This window comes from Seriola aureovittata, chromosome 22 (assembly GCF_021018895.1).
Source record: "Seriola aureovittata isolate HTS-2021-v1 ecotype China chromosome 22, ASM2101889v1, whole genome shotgun sequence".
NCBI classification, from domain to species: Eukaryota; Metazoa; Chordata; class Actinopteri; order Carangiformes; family Carangidae; genus Seriola; species Seriola aureovittata.
In genome coordinates this window covers 11,327,786-11,341,262 of record NC_079385.1, presented here as the reverse complement: position 1 = coordinate 11,341,262, position 13,477 = coordinate 11,327,786, and positions in this window count along the sequence as shown.

Below are 13,477 nucleotides of genomic sequence, written 5' to 3'. Positions count from 1 at the left end.
TGCAGGCTGAGGAGGATCCATATGTTGTAATTTCCCTGATAACATCAAAAGTGACCTCCATGAGACAGGGATGAATCAAAGAATAAGATTGATCAAAGTGGGTCAAAGAGTGACACAATCCACTTCGACAATCAAGTGTTGTTGCAGGTGATTCTTTTATCTTATGTGACTGTCTTCTTTCAGGCTGTAGTGGACAATATACTGGCAAAATGTGTATGTCATGACTCCCTTTGACTCACAGTTGTTGTCAGATATGGCTCTCTGTGCATGCGTTTAAAAGGTATATAATGGATGTATAAAATAAAATGCTGTGTATTTTTAATTTAATAAATAAATAATTTATTTTTATTAAATCAGCGGCATGGATGGCAATGTTAGTCTCTTATTGTTGTCTTTCCACCTCTTTGGTCCAGACTGAAATATTTCAACAACGTTTCAATGGATTGCCATGAAATTTTTCGTTTTATTTATCCATCCATCCATTATCTATACCGCTTATCCTTTTAGGGTTGGGGGAGGGCTGAAGCCAATCCTAGCTGACATTGGGCGAGGGCGGGGTACACCCTAGACATGTCGCCCAGGGACACAGGGCTGACATGTGGAGACACACAACCACTTGCGCACACATTCACACTTGCACACACATTCACACCTATGGGCACTTTAGATTCTTCGGACTGTGGGAGGGAGCCGGAGTACCTGGAGAGAACCCACGCAGGCACAGGGAGAACATGCAAACCCCACACAGAAAGGCCCCAGGCCAGGGGCCTGTGAGGCGACAGTGCTAACCACTGCACCACTGTGCCACCTGTTTTATTTATTCAGCAAACAAATCCTCTGACTTTAATGATCCCCTGACCTTTTCTCTAGTGCCAACAGCAGGTTGACATTTGCGGTTTTGGTTGAAATGTCACAACAACTATTGGGTGGGCTACCATTGAACTTAGTCTACATATGAACTGTCATAACTTTGGTGATACCTAAACTTTTAATCCTGTGCCATCATCAGGTTATTTCATTAGCAAATGTGAGCATGATAACATGTTAAACTAAGATGGTTAACATGGTAAACAACTGGTATCATACTGGTATAATCAGTATGTTAGCATGCCAGTTCCATTTAGCTCAAAGCACTGTTGTACAGCTTCAGATAGCTGCTAGCATTGGGCTGACCACTCTTGTTGCAGTGAAATCTTTCATTCACTCAGATTGCAGAAGTTACGGATGACCTCACTTGCAGTGTCAAATAACCCTCTTTCACCCATATTGCACCATGTTTGCACACATATCCTGATAATGGATTTGCAGATAATTCTGATTCCTCACTGTTGACGAACAAAAAAAAAACAAAAAACACTACATGCACAAGTCATTTTATCTTTTTTATCACAGCAGTCATCTGACAGAAATCTGATAGGCCCACATTCAGGTCACCATGTTACTAGAAGTCATAAAGCATCATCATCTTGTTTTAGCAGGCTTACATTGGCATTACACTGATCTGATTACTAGAAAGATAATTGCAGCACATGTAAAAACATCGTGATGATGTTAAAAAACGGATAATATAGATAATAGCAAAAGTTTAAACGAACACATGGATTGCTATATATAGCTCAGGTAACTGTATCGTTGATGGATTAAGAGGTGAGCTAAGTCCAAAGGTGATTGAAAAAATCAGATTATATAAGTGAGTCTGAACATTTCGGTTGATAATACAGGATTAGTACAATTTTAAAGGACTGCCGTTTGTATCAGTGCTATCAGGGTTAGTTAGACATGTTTATAAAATTCATGTATTTATAGAATTGTGGTGTTGTTTGCATCTCATATATAATAAGCAAGCTATAATTGACTAAAAGTAGAAAATAACCTGCTGAACTCAATCTTGCTCCTAAATATAACAACAGATGCTCAGCCATGTTATCATCTTAATGGGATCAGTCACCTCGGAGGAAAATAAATCTTTCTGTCATCGAGCTACTTCAAGTGGTTTATCATCATCTTCCTGCATAGGAAAGGAAGGCAATTTAGAGGTCCCCTTTTAGCCAGGGTGTGAGGGGAATAGAGGGATCCGGTTTCTCCTGGATCACATCGAGACAGATGGAGGGACGAAGAAGCCAGAACTCGAAGTCTGCCCATTGCTGTCCTCACTTCATCAGGAGGGTCAGAGGACATCTGCTTTCTGACATCACGGTGAGCTCAAACTACACGTAACACACGGAAACACTCACAAAATACATATGCCACGCTTATTCAACACAGCAGGCTATATATACAGAGATCTAGTGTAGTTGTGTATTTACACATACACACACACACACACACACACACACACACACACACACACACACACACACACACACACACATACAGACATCCATACTCTCACACTTACACATGGAGCCTAATCTGTCTCTTCATTTGCCTGTGAGTGGATCACAGTGCAAACTCCGATTACGCGTATAAAATCCTGAGCTGATTAGCTCGTCCATAAGTCTCCTCTTTGACCTCAGTGCCGAGCTTTCAGACGTCAGGCATGTGAGGGAATGGCTACTTGCCAGACTGGGAAAATTAGAGCCACAAAAAACTGAAATGCCTTCTGACACTAAATATGTAAATGATCTGATCAAGTTAACGACAATGAGGCGACAGTTATCCCCTTCTAAATTTGGTTCATGGGTAATCATGCAGGAGCTATCAGGCTAATTTTAGATTGGACCATCTGTTACTGTATCTAGTAAGGTCTCCATTATTAGACACTAAAGTGTAAAATTAAGCTTCAGCACACTCAGCCTTCCCTTATATATTCACTATTATAAACCAACATAGGACAATTATTTGCAGGTATTCAGGGTGAGGTGGATGCCTTCATGGGATGGAGCTCATCCAGTGATGAAGTGAGTCCCTGACAGCCGGCCAAGGCTGCTAAGATGGATGTGAACTGCTGTCACTGTTGAACATAGGGCCAGTGACGTCTCCGCAAATTGATCTATGCCCTCTATAAAGTGATTCTCCATCAAGGCAGCAACAGAGAACTTAAGAGACCTCGGCCTTACTGCTTTGACCTGATAGTACTAGCTTAATTAAAACCTCAATTTTTTAGTTAAATATTTTAAACTTTACGTTATTAGCTGAAAAGTCTGGGCACTATCAATTATAGTTAACTTACAAGCTAACTGATGGCCCTGATCCAGGATCAAAACCACAGTACATAATAACTAACTAATGGTAAATTAATGTTAACTTAACATTAGCTAGTTATATGATGGCTAAAATTATAACCTCAGGTTTCCTCAGACTTTCTGTTAAGTATTAACATTAAGCCATATTTCTGTAACCTTCCTATTTATTAACCATATTTATTTATCAAATTAACTGTTCATGGAAATTATCCTTAGTTTGAGTTTCAGTGTCAGTCCTGTTGGTAATCACAGAAAAGTGCAGCAAAGACAGCATGCATGCTTACATTGAAGAATGGTGGTACAACATCTTTTGAAATCATACTTTCAAGTCTTTAACCTTATATTTATATAATTATAATCACCACCTAATAAAGTTTCTATGGCAAACATAGCAAATAGATTTATACATCCAGCAGACACAGTGCAACATTAGCAGTTTGGAGTTGTGTTTTTAGTCATACATTCACTGTTTCTGGTCTCCACCAAAAGCTTCTAAATGTTCCACTATGTTCACCAGCTCAGCACTAACTAAATAGGCCACATGTTTTTTTCTACTGGCCCAGTATACACCTGGTTCCATGGCCCAAAACCGGCCCATATACAGCATAATTGTCAGACGCTATTTCCACATCTGGTACACACACAGAAAATCTTCCGGCTGTCGGCCAATACCAGAGAATAACAGCTGGAACAGTACCGTGGGCCAGACTCGGGCTGAGGACCCAGGCATATGATGGGTCAGAAGTTTCATTTTGCTGTCTGGGATTTGTCTGTATATGAGTTAGCTATAATGCTCTGTGGGTTTGTCAAGACAAGCAACACCTTTCATGTTACACAAAGTCAGATTGATTGATTAGTGCAGTTAATGCACTTTAATGTAGCAAAGCAGCTCCAGTATAAAGTCAGTACTCAGTGCAGTTGCAATTGCACAGAGGTCTAAAAGGCACAAGCCTTTTTCCAGTCTGTGCCCCATGAGATCACAGTGGAAAACAACTCACATCAACATCTCTCTTGACAGTTTATACAACAGAATAAATACAGGTTAAGGCTGCAGATGCAAGAATGACAATAACTTGGTTGTGAGGGCTGAAGGACACAATGGATGCTTGTTGGTGCATATTAAAGCCTGTCATTACGATGGTTGAACATAAAATAGACTCAACACGGGTAAACATCACTTAGGGTTGCATTACCCAGCGCAATGAGCAAGACAGGGAGGGGCAGGGTGGGGTCATAGCTTAGGTGTTTTATATGATAAAAAGAAATATAATAAAGAAAAAATATATATAAAAATATATAATAAGAATATAAATGTGACTTATTTTTTGATACTGTAAAAATTCAGATTGAAACTGTACAGCCTCATGAATAATAAAGACTTAGCTATGTAACGCCACCATTAACTACTGCTGTTGAGACTGTTGAGGCTACCTGCGGGCAAAAGTTTTCTCTCACAATGATGCCTCTGTCTCCTTTACGTAGAACGAAAACACAGACACTCTGTAATCATGTGAAGATTAGGCTTTAAGGGGCATAAACAAAGCCAGACAGTGACAGTATGATTCGCCAGAATGTGGGAAAGTAGTCTGAAACAAAAACCCCATAGTGATGATGACACACACAGGCTGAAAAAGATGCCATTCAGCCAAACAGGTAGGTTAAGGCCTAGGAAGGAGGATGAAATCAAACGCATACCCTTACATTTGACGAGTATGTGCCTTGCTCAGGTTTAAGTCGGCTACTGCTTGAGCAAAGTGGACTAAATGCACATTTTTAAAAGTCTTCAAGGACAATCAAAATGCAAAGCTGCTCATTACACACTTATTTAGACTGCAGTGCTCTGAGATACTGAATAGGCTGACCTTGGGGTTTTTTTTTTTACAGAGGGAGCAAACACCATGAAGTTTATTGACTGACGAGCTTTTGTGAAGCTTTAAAGCTTTAAGGATTATCAGAATGCAAAAAAAAAAACCCAGGTACACAACTTTTTAATTTCATAATCTGATTTTTAACTTTCATCCGTGTAGGTGAGGATGTCGACTGTTTGCTTTTTTTGATGTCCAAAAATATGGCTCAGGTGCATGAGCTTTAAAAACTCAGAACAAGAAAAAAACTTGCATACTGAAGAACTTCAGAAAGGGGCCAACTGTACAAAAACATTGTTTCATGTACATGAACGCGACAAGAAGGCGTTAAAAAACAGAAAAAGAGCATGAACAGAAAATGTTCTGCTTAAGAGCCCATCATCAGTTCTGTTGGCACAGAAGCAAAGCCAGGAAAAACCTATGACGAGTCACCACGGGCCAGGAAACAATCAGCCATTATGATGTTCAACAATATGTGAACTGACAGGGCTTGTGTTGTTTTGCCCTCATGCTGAAGTGTGAGAGGACGGGGAAATGAAGTCAGTGATATTGGATGAACTACATGGAAATTACTCTTTGGATCTGTGTACTTCAAACGTCTATTTTATTTCCTACCTTTACTGAATGTGGGCAAAACAACCACACCTGGCAGAACACACAATACTGCAAACAGAGGACCCAGAGGTGTCTTTCATTTCAGGTAACCTCTGCTATAAAACACAGTGGGAAACCCTGCACCTGAACTCTGTAAATGCAATACTAGCCATTACATTTTTATTTACCCACAGCACAGCAAGATAGATTTTGGAATCATTATTATCATATTAATTGGCAATATTATTTATTTTAAATCACCTTGACTTATCTTTAACTGATGTCTTTGTAGAAAAGCAGCAACATAACACATGCAACCTAAATTAAGATCATTATAGAGTCAAAATATGTGTGAAAATAATATGTTCCTGGACATGCAGAACTTCCATAAATACAGTATTTATGCAGCTCCAATGGAAGAACAGATTCTGCAAAAATAAAAAAAAAAAACACACATTTCTTCTAACTTGACTAGAGATGCAAGGGGGTTTTCATCTGACAGTTACAGTAAGTACATTGCACCATGACTTGAAGTGACCTCACACAACTATTCACACTGCAGCAAAAATCCTCCCTGTGTAGACGCGTTCTATATGTCTCAGCAGCTGTCTACAGCCTTTTCCCTCATCCCTTCCCTGAGGTGTGGTGCTGTTTTATGAATGAGTTGTTATGCAAGCAAAAGTGACCTGAATACAGACAGACAGAGGGGTGAGAGAGGGAGGCAGGGAAGCAGGGAGGGAGGGAGGGAGGGGGGTGGGAATTAAAATTACTGTATGGCAAGAGTTCAAATGACATCACTTTAAAAAAAAAACAAAAAGTCCCAAATCAAATGGTCCATTCCTCTTGTGGTTGTTTGCTGATAAATGACAACTGCTGTGAATTAGGTCAGGTACTGTTTTAACTACGTGTTGTATTTGCCAGTGTAATCACACTAAAGCTGGAGATTTACTTGTGTTCATCGAGATGTTCAAGGTGTAATCATCATCATCATCATCATGACCTGATGATAACCAGCGCTGGCTCTGCGGTTATCGCAGCATCTCCGCCAGACGGTGTGACACTGTGCCAAGGAAAGAGGGTTTAGGTTTGCATGTGAAAATCTATTACTCACCACCTCACAGGGCAACACAGGCCAAATCCACTTAAGCTTACATCTCTGCCAGCAGCAATTTTTGTCTCTCTTTACGGCGGCTGATTTGACTGTGAGAGGGAAAGTGTGGTGTTGGTGAAGAATGTATTTTTTGGTTTTTTTTTCCAAAACTAGATGAAATTAAATGAAAGCATTCTCTGTTTTAAAAGGTAGCGGTTTAACCTTTACATATTGGACTCTCTGTTATTTTAACTGATGTTCAACAATGAGCTGAATCATGTTATGTAAGCACAAAGAGGTTACAGAGCCTCCTACACTACGTTTACTCCTCTTTATGCCTGCTTTGTTACCTTTGACCCATCCCACCTTATCGGTGTCAGATGTCTATGTGAATTCTAGGTTGGGTTTCCTCTCAGTGCTGCGTTCGCAGCATGAAATCTGAAGCGCTCCTGCCTTTTTTGTCACACCAGTGATACTGGTTAAACTGAAACAATTAGACAGAAAAATAAGCAACTATTTTGATCAACAATTAATTATCTAAGCCACTTTTTAAGCAACAAGACTAAGAGTTAGTTGCCGCTCTTATTAATATTGCTACCAGACAAAATGCCGAATATGAAATTGTAATTTCGCATTTCACAGATTTACCATTTATTATTCCCTAGAGGGAAATTCTCTTTTCAAATGGCTACAAGGAAGTCGAAGGTCACCTCAGCCACACATCAGCATGACGAATACTTGATAACATGCAATCCTCTAAGGTGCTGTCTCCACACATTTCTTTGAAACTTTGAAACGTCCAAACAATTATCTAATTTAGTGTCAGTTGAAATGTGTTATAAACGTTGGATACTGGTACCTGGCGTGCTGGTAACCTGCCAGTCTGTTGTCTGTGTTGTTCTCTTCTCTCCATGGAAACCCACTCAAGCACAACGTGGTCAAACAGACAAGACATATTGAACCCTGGGAGCTAAAATCTCCCTATCAGCACACTGTTTGACAGGTTATTGATCGGCATTGTCAGCAGCAGCATGACTTACGCTCCCCCTGATACAGTAACGTGTCGTTTGTCAGCGCAAAGTAGTGGGTTTATTTTGAAGTCTAGGTGGTGGCTTATACCTGCTCTGGCCCCATACAGAAATTCAATGAATGGAGACGAGGAGTTAATTATTTACCTTTAACACTGTAGGGCAACACCAAGCCCCTGATGACTGTATGTAGGCCTATAGTGTGTGTGTGTGTGTATGTGTCTGTGTGTGTGTGTGGGGGTGTCTTCTCTAACGAGATCGACGCCCTGACATAATTATTCCCAGTATCTGATCACCGATCCAAACAAAACAAAGAGGTGGGATGTCAGATTTGATTTATTTGTCTCATTAACCTCAACACCGTCCACAGGCGACTGTTTGTTTGAATCATTAATGAAACACATATCTCCCGTTGAGATCTTTGAGGGAACAGAGGGATGTTCACCTCGTAAAAAACTTCCAAAACACACACACAAGCCCTGCTGGTAGATTCCTTAGCCAAAACCACACACTGATTTTGTTAAGTGCCTATCAAGCGTGCACCATCCTAGCAACCATCAGGGGATGAACGGAGGGAGGCGAGAGGAGAAGACATGAGGGGAAGAGGCACATAAACGAATCCAGGCTGATTTCTGAGTGTTTGTTTTGGCATGACGGAGCGAAAAAGTTCGAGGAATGAGGGAAGGGTGTTTTTAAAAAATAAGGTAAAGTACAATAACTTTTACAGAACCTGCTGTCGTTCAACCGTAAAGTGATACGAGTTAAAAACTAACACTACCACATGAGGACAGAGTGATAACACTGCAGGGGTCTCCAAGCTGCTTATAATACGTGACTGGGTGGCTGCTTAAATCCACAGTGCCCTTCCCTTACATTCAGGGGGCCTCTGCAAACATAATGCACACATACTCACACACACACACACACACACACACACACACACACACACACACACACACACACACACACACAAAAACACACCCTTCTGTCCTTCTCTGCAGTGGCTGTTATATATAGAGAGAGAGATGGGGGGAAAGGAAGGATGGCCCAGGACAGCTTGTTCTTGCAATGGATGAAAAACTCACTGGAGCAGAAGAGGAATCCCTGACATTACTTTATGCACACGCGCGCGCACAGACACACACACATGTACACACACATTGTTAAAAGATAAATACATATAAATTTGAAAGGAAAAATGGCATCGCATCGCCTTTGTGTAGAGGTCAAAAGATCAAGTTAAATATCCGTATATCTTGTTGAGACATACTGGGGATGTGATTTTCAGTTCCTTGTTTTGCATTAGGTCTTATAGATGATGTATAGCAACATTTACATGCCAAATTATTACATCTCAGATAAGACTTAACCTGCCCTGAGAATAAAAAACATACCGTATATCGTGCACAGCTGACTCATGCAGTGACTGTGTCATGAGCCTGGAAATCAAGGGAGTGAAAGATGAACAACAGCAGCCTCAGGTTCAAGAGGTAAAACACATAAGAGACACAAAACTCTGAGCTCCCACCACAGAGGAATAGGATTTATATATAAATATATATAAAAGGCTCAGCGGTAATTTGCATTCACAGCAAACTGCATTAGTATTCCACTGCAGCTGTCTTGTATAAGGTCTGTGATAGAGAGCGTTTTTTACCGAGGCTGAGGCTGACGTCGGTCCAGATACTTGCTGTGGTCAAAGACGAGGGATTCCCTTGACTTTTGTTTTCACACATGAGAGATTAATAAGGGTGGTTACATAACATCAGCAGGGTACAGGTGAGAGGCTTCTGACTGCAGTCCCCCTTTAAACTTCATCTGCAGTGGGACAGAGGAGAGGAGAGGAGAGGAGAGGAGAGGAGAGGAGAGAGAGGAGAGAGGAGAGGAGAGGAGAGGAGAGGAGAGGAGAGGAGAGAGAGGAGAGGAGAGGAGAGGAGAGGAGAGGAGAGGAGAGGAGAGAGAGGAGAGGAGAGGAGAGGGGGTAAAGCGGCAAGAGAGTAGGAGGAGGAAAACAGAGAGAGATAAGAGGAGGGAAAAAAGTGGGAGGAAACAAAAGGAGAACTAGGAAAGAGGAGAGGAGAGCCAAGAAAAGGAAAGTAAAGAAAAGAAAAAAAGAGAGAGGTGATAGGAGAGGCGAAGGAAGGAAGAGGAAAATAAGGGAGAAAATGGGGAGAGTAGGAGAAGGTGGAGGTGAAAGAAAAGGAGATGAGAGAAAGAGGGAATAAGTAGAGAAAGGCAAAGAAGAGAACAGAAAGGAGTTGAGGAGAGGAGAGGAGAGCGGGAAGAGAGTAGGAGGAGGAAAACAGGGAGATGAGCGAAGGGAAAAGGAGTGAGGAAAGAAAAGACAGATGGAGGAAAGGAATTAAGGAAAGGTGATAGGAGAGGAGAAGAGGGTAAGAGGAAAATAGGGGAGAATGGGGAGAGCAGTAGGTAGAAAGGAGGAGGTGAAAGAAAGGGAGATGAGATAATGGGGGAATGAGGAGAAAAACTGACAAAGATGAGGTTAGAATGGGGTTGAGGAGAGGAAATGAGAGAAAGGTGATAAAACGACAAAAGGAAAGGGTAGAGGAGGAGCAGGTTCAAGGAAAGAGCGAAAGGAGATCAGAGGGAATGTAGAGGGCAGAGGTGGAAAGTAACGAAATACATTTACTCACGTTACTGTATTGAATACTTTTTTTGTGTATTTTGTATTTTTTAAGTACAACTTAAAATCGGTATTTTGTATTTTACTTGAGTACGTTTTTACTAAAGTATTGTACTTAGTTACTTTATAAATCCTATCCGTTACTGAGTAAAAATAACAATTCAACCTACAGGGGAAACCAGAACCATTGACAGTATACCAATGGCCAGAACCAACAGTGACTAACTTTACAAAACAACTAACTTTAAGTTGCTACTTAAACTGAACAAGAAGTTCAGTTGTTGTGAAGTTGTTGTTTTTGCACTTACATTTGTTACACTTGTTCTTTAATTAAAAACAAAATAGTTTTGGATTTCTGACCCCTTGTCCTATTTTTACTACCCTCACACCCCACACAAAGAAAGTAACTAAGTAACTTTTACTTAAAGTACATTTCAAATGAACTACTTTTTACTTTTACTTGAGTACATTTTCAGATGAGTACTTTTACTTCTACTTGAGTAATATTTCATCAAAGTATTGGTACTTTTACTTGAATACAATATTTTTGTACTTTTTCCACCTCTGATGGAGGGATAAGGGACACAATCAAAGAGAGGGAAAGGGGCAGGGAAATAAAAGATGGGGAAAGAAAAAAGAGAGAAAAACAGAAGGAAGAAGCAACAAACAGCCAAAACCACGACACAGCACACACAACCATCCGCTCCGAGACCAGCTCAACAACAAGCTCTCCATCCAGACAACCCCACCGTACACCACAACTCCCGTGCTGACGCAGGTGTCGGGTTTCAAATAAGTGCTGACACCGATGACACGCGACACCCAAAACAGGATGTTTGTCGTCACCTGTCAACATCACCAGCACGTGACGAGGATGTTTTCACCTGCAGTCAGCAATCACAGTGAGAGATGATCTGCCCTGTCAGAGGAGCAGAGCTATGTTTAGGATGCTTGCCATGTGTCATCTGTTGCAGTCATCACCGTGGTTGTAGCTCTGTATTGTCATGTGCTAGTCATGTATAAATGACACTATTGTGAAGGCCAGAAGACTGAGAGGAATCAGGTTGGACAGGTAATTTCCCTTTGTGGTTATTTTCAGTCTCAGAGTACATGTGCTGCAGCGCTAGCAAACTGACACTTATTGTTTAAAATTGATCTGTAACTGTGATTACAGTTGATTGTTTTCATCAGCTGATGCTAGACTAAAAAATTAACGGTAACACTCAAGTGTAGTAATAGTTTCACATTTTGGGTAATATAATTATTCACTTTTGAGCAGAGTTAGACGGCGGGATAAATACCAGTCTCCTGGTATAGCTAGCAGCCTCTTAGCTTAGCTTAGCTTAGCATAAAGAATGAAAACAGGTGGTAATAGCTAGCATGGCTCTGTCTAAAAATAACAAAATACACCAACCAGCCCCTCTTGAGCTCACTTCTTAACACGTTGTGTCTTGTTTGTTTGATCCGCACAAAAGTGTAAAAATTTGCTGTTTTACGGAGTTTAATGTTGCCAAGAAACATGTTGCTACGCTACAGTTAATTTTTAGTGTACAGATTAGACAAACTGAATATAACTTGTCAATCAGTGAGCTTTAGAGGTGCTGGTAGTCAAGATTTAGTTTCCTTAGGACAAAGCCAGGCTAACAGTTTCCAGTTTTTATGCTAAGCTAAGCTAACATGTTTGCTAGCTCTAGTTTCATATTGAACACACAGAATTCAAAGTGGTATTGATCTACAAAACAACCTAAAAAAGAAACATAAAAAATGTAAAATTCACAGTAAAAGTCAAAGATGATTAAGGCCGCTATCCAGCTACTGTCTTCCCACATATGCACAGAGCTGTAGCTACCAGTGAAAACAACAAGTTCATGTCCTCAGTATTAAATTTGGCCCTCTTAGCAACCTGTAATTTAAAAAAAATCAACACATGGTGGTATTTTACAGATATTTATATTTGAAAACAGTTTATAAACCACCATAATTTTATTCTTGGCCTTGTAGTGACGCTTCAATAAATAACAATAACAAACACAGAATGTGCAGTGCTGGCCATGTGAGTTAATAGAACCACAAGAGATAACAAGACGGCAAAACCATTACACGTCATTATAATAATCGACCTTAAGTGAACCTCAACCAGAAAATAGCTCCTCATATATGGGCTCATATTTATATATAAATAACTCGCAAGGAACTGTTTCCAAGTTATAGTCACTGAATTAAGCTAAAAATATCACTTCAACCGGCAATTTTCTGAGGATGGATGGTGCAATAACAAACCCTCTATGGAGACAACTGCCTCCGAGACTAGTTAATGTTTTGTCAGATATTTCAGATAGTGAGGGGAATCATTTCCTGCAATTCCACTCAAAGAATGGCTGCATACCAGCCTGGATGACTCACTGTTGCCATATAAACCAAGCCATGATCATAAAACATTGTGAAACCTTTGTGTCTACTGAGAAAAACATGAAAAACAGGGGCTACCCAGACAGGTACTTCCTGCAGGAAGGAAGACACTGTAGTGAGGAAGACTCAATAGTATTCTAGGTATTGAGTATAAGCAAAAAGAATGAGGTTAGAGACTGTATTTGCTTAAGTTTCTATACATCTTAACTGCTAAATTTACTTGTTCCTTAATGGGATACTGCTGAGAAGATGCAGATTAAAGAGATCCAACAGACATGAATCTGAGCGCTGAGGCAGACCACATACTAAAAAAGGTTAAATAAATGATAGCAAAAAGGCGTCAGAGAAACATTTTATATTTCTATGAGGTACCTCAGTTACAGCAACCCACGGATATGAAGTTGTCTGCTCCTATGGTCTGGTTCAGCTACATTTGATTGTAGCACCATCTTGTGAGGTTTTATGGAACAGCAGGAGAAAAGGGCTTCAACAGATGTTTTTCACAGCAGACATTTTGACATGTCAGAGCAAGAAAAGCACGAGTGGAATGAATAACATCAATAAGAAATGTATTTGATTGGTTGGATAAATGTTTATATTTGAATGAACATATTTTACTCTGAGACCAAGTCATCTGTGTTTTTTAAAATGTCCAGTAGGGA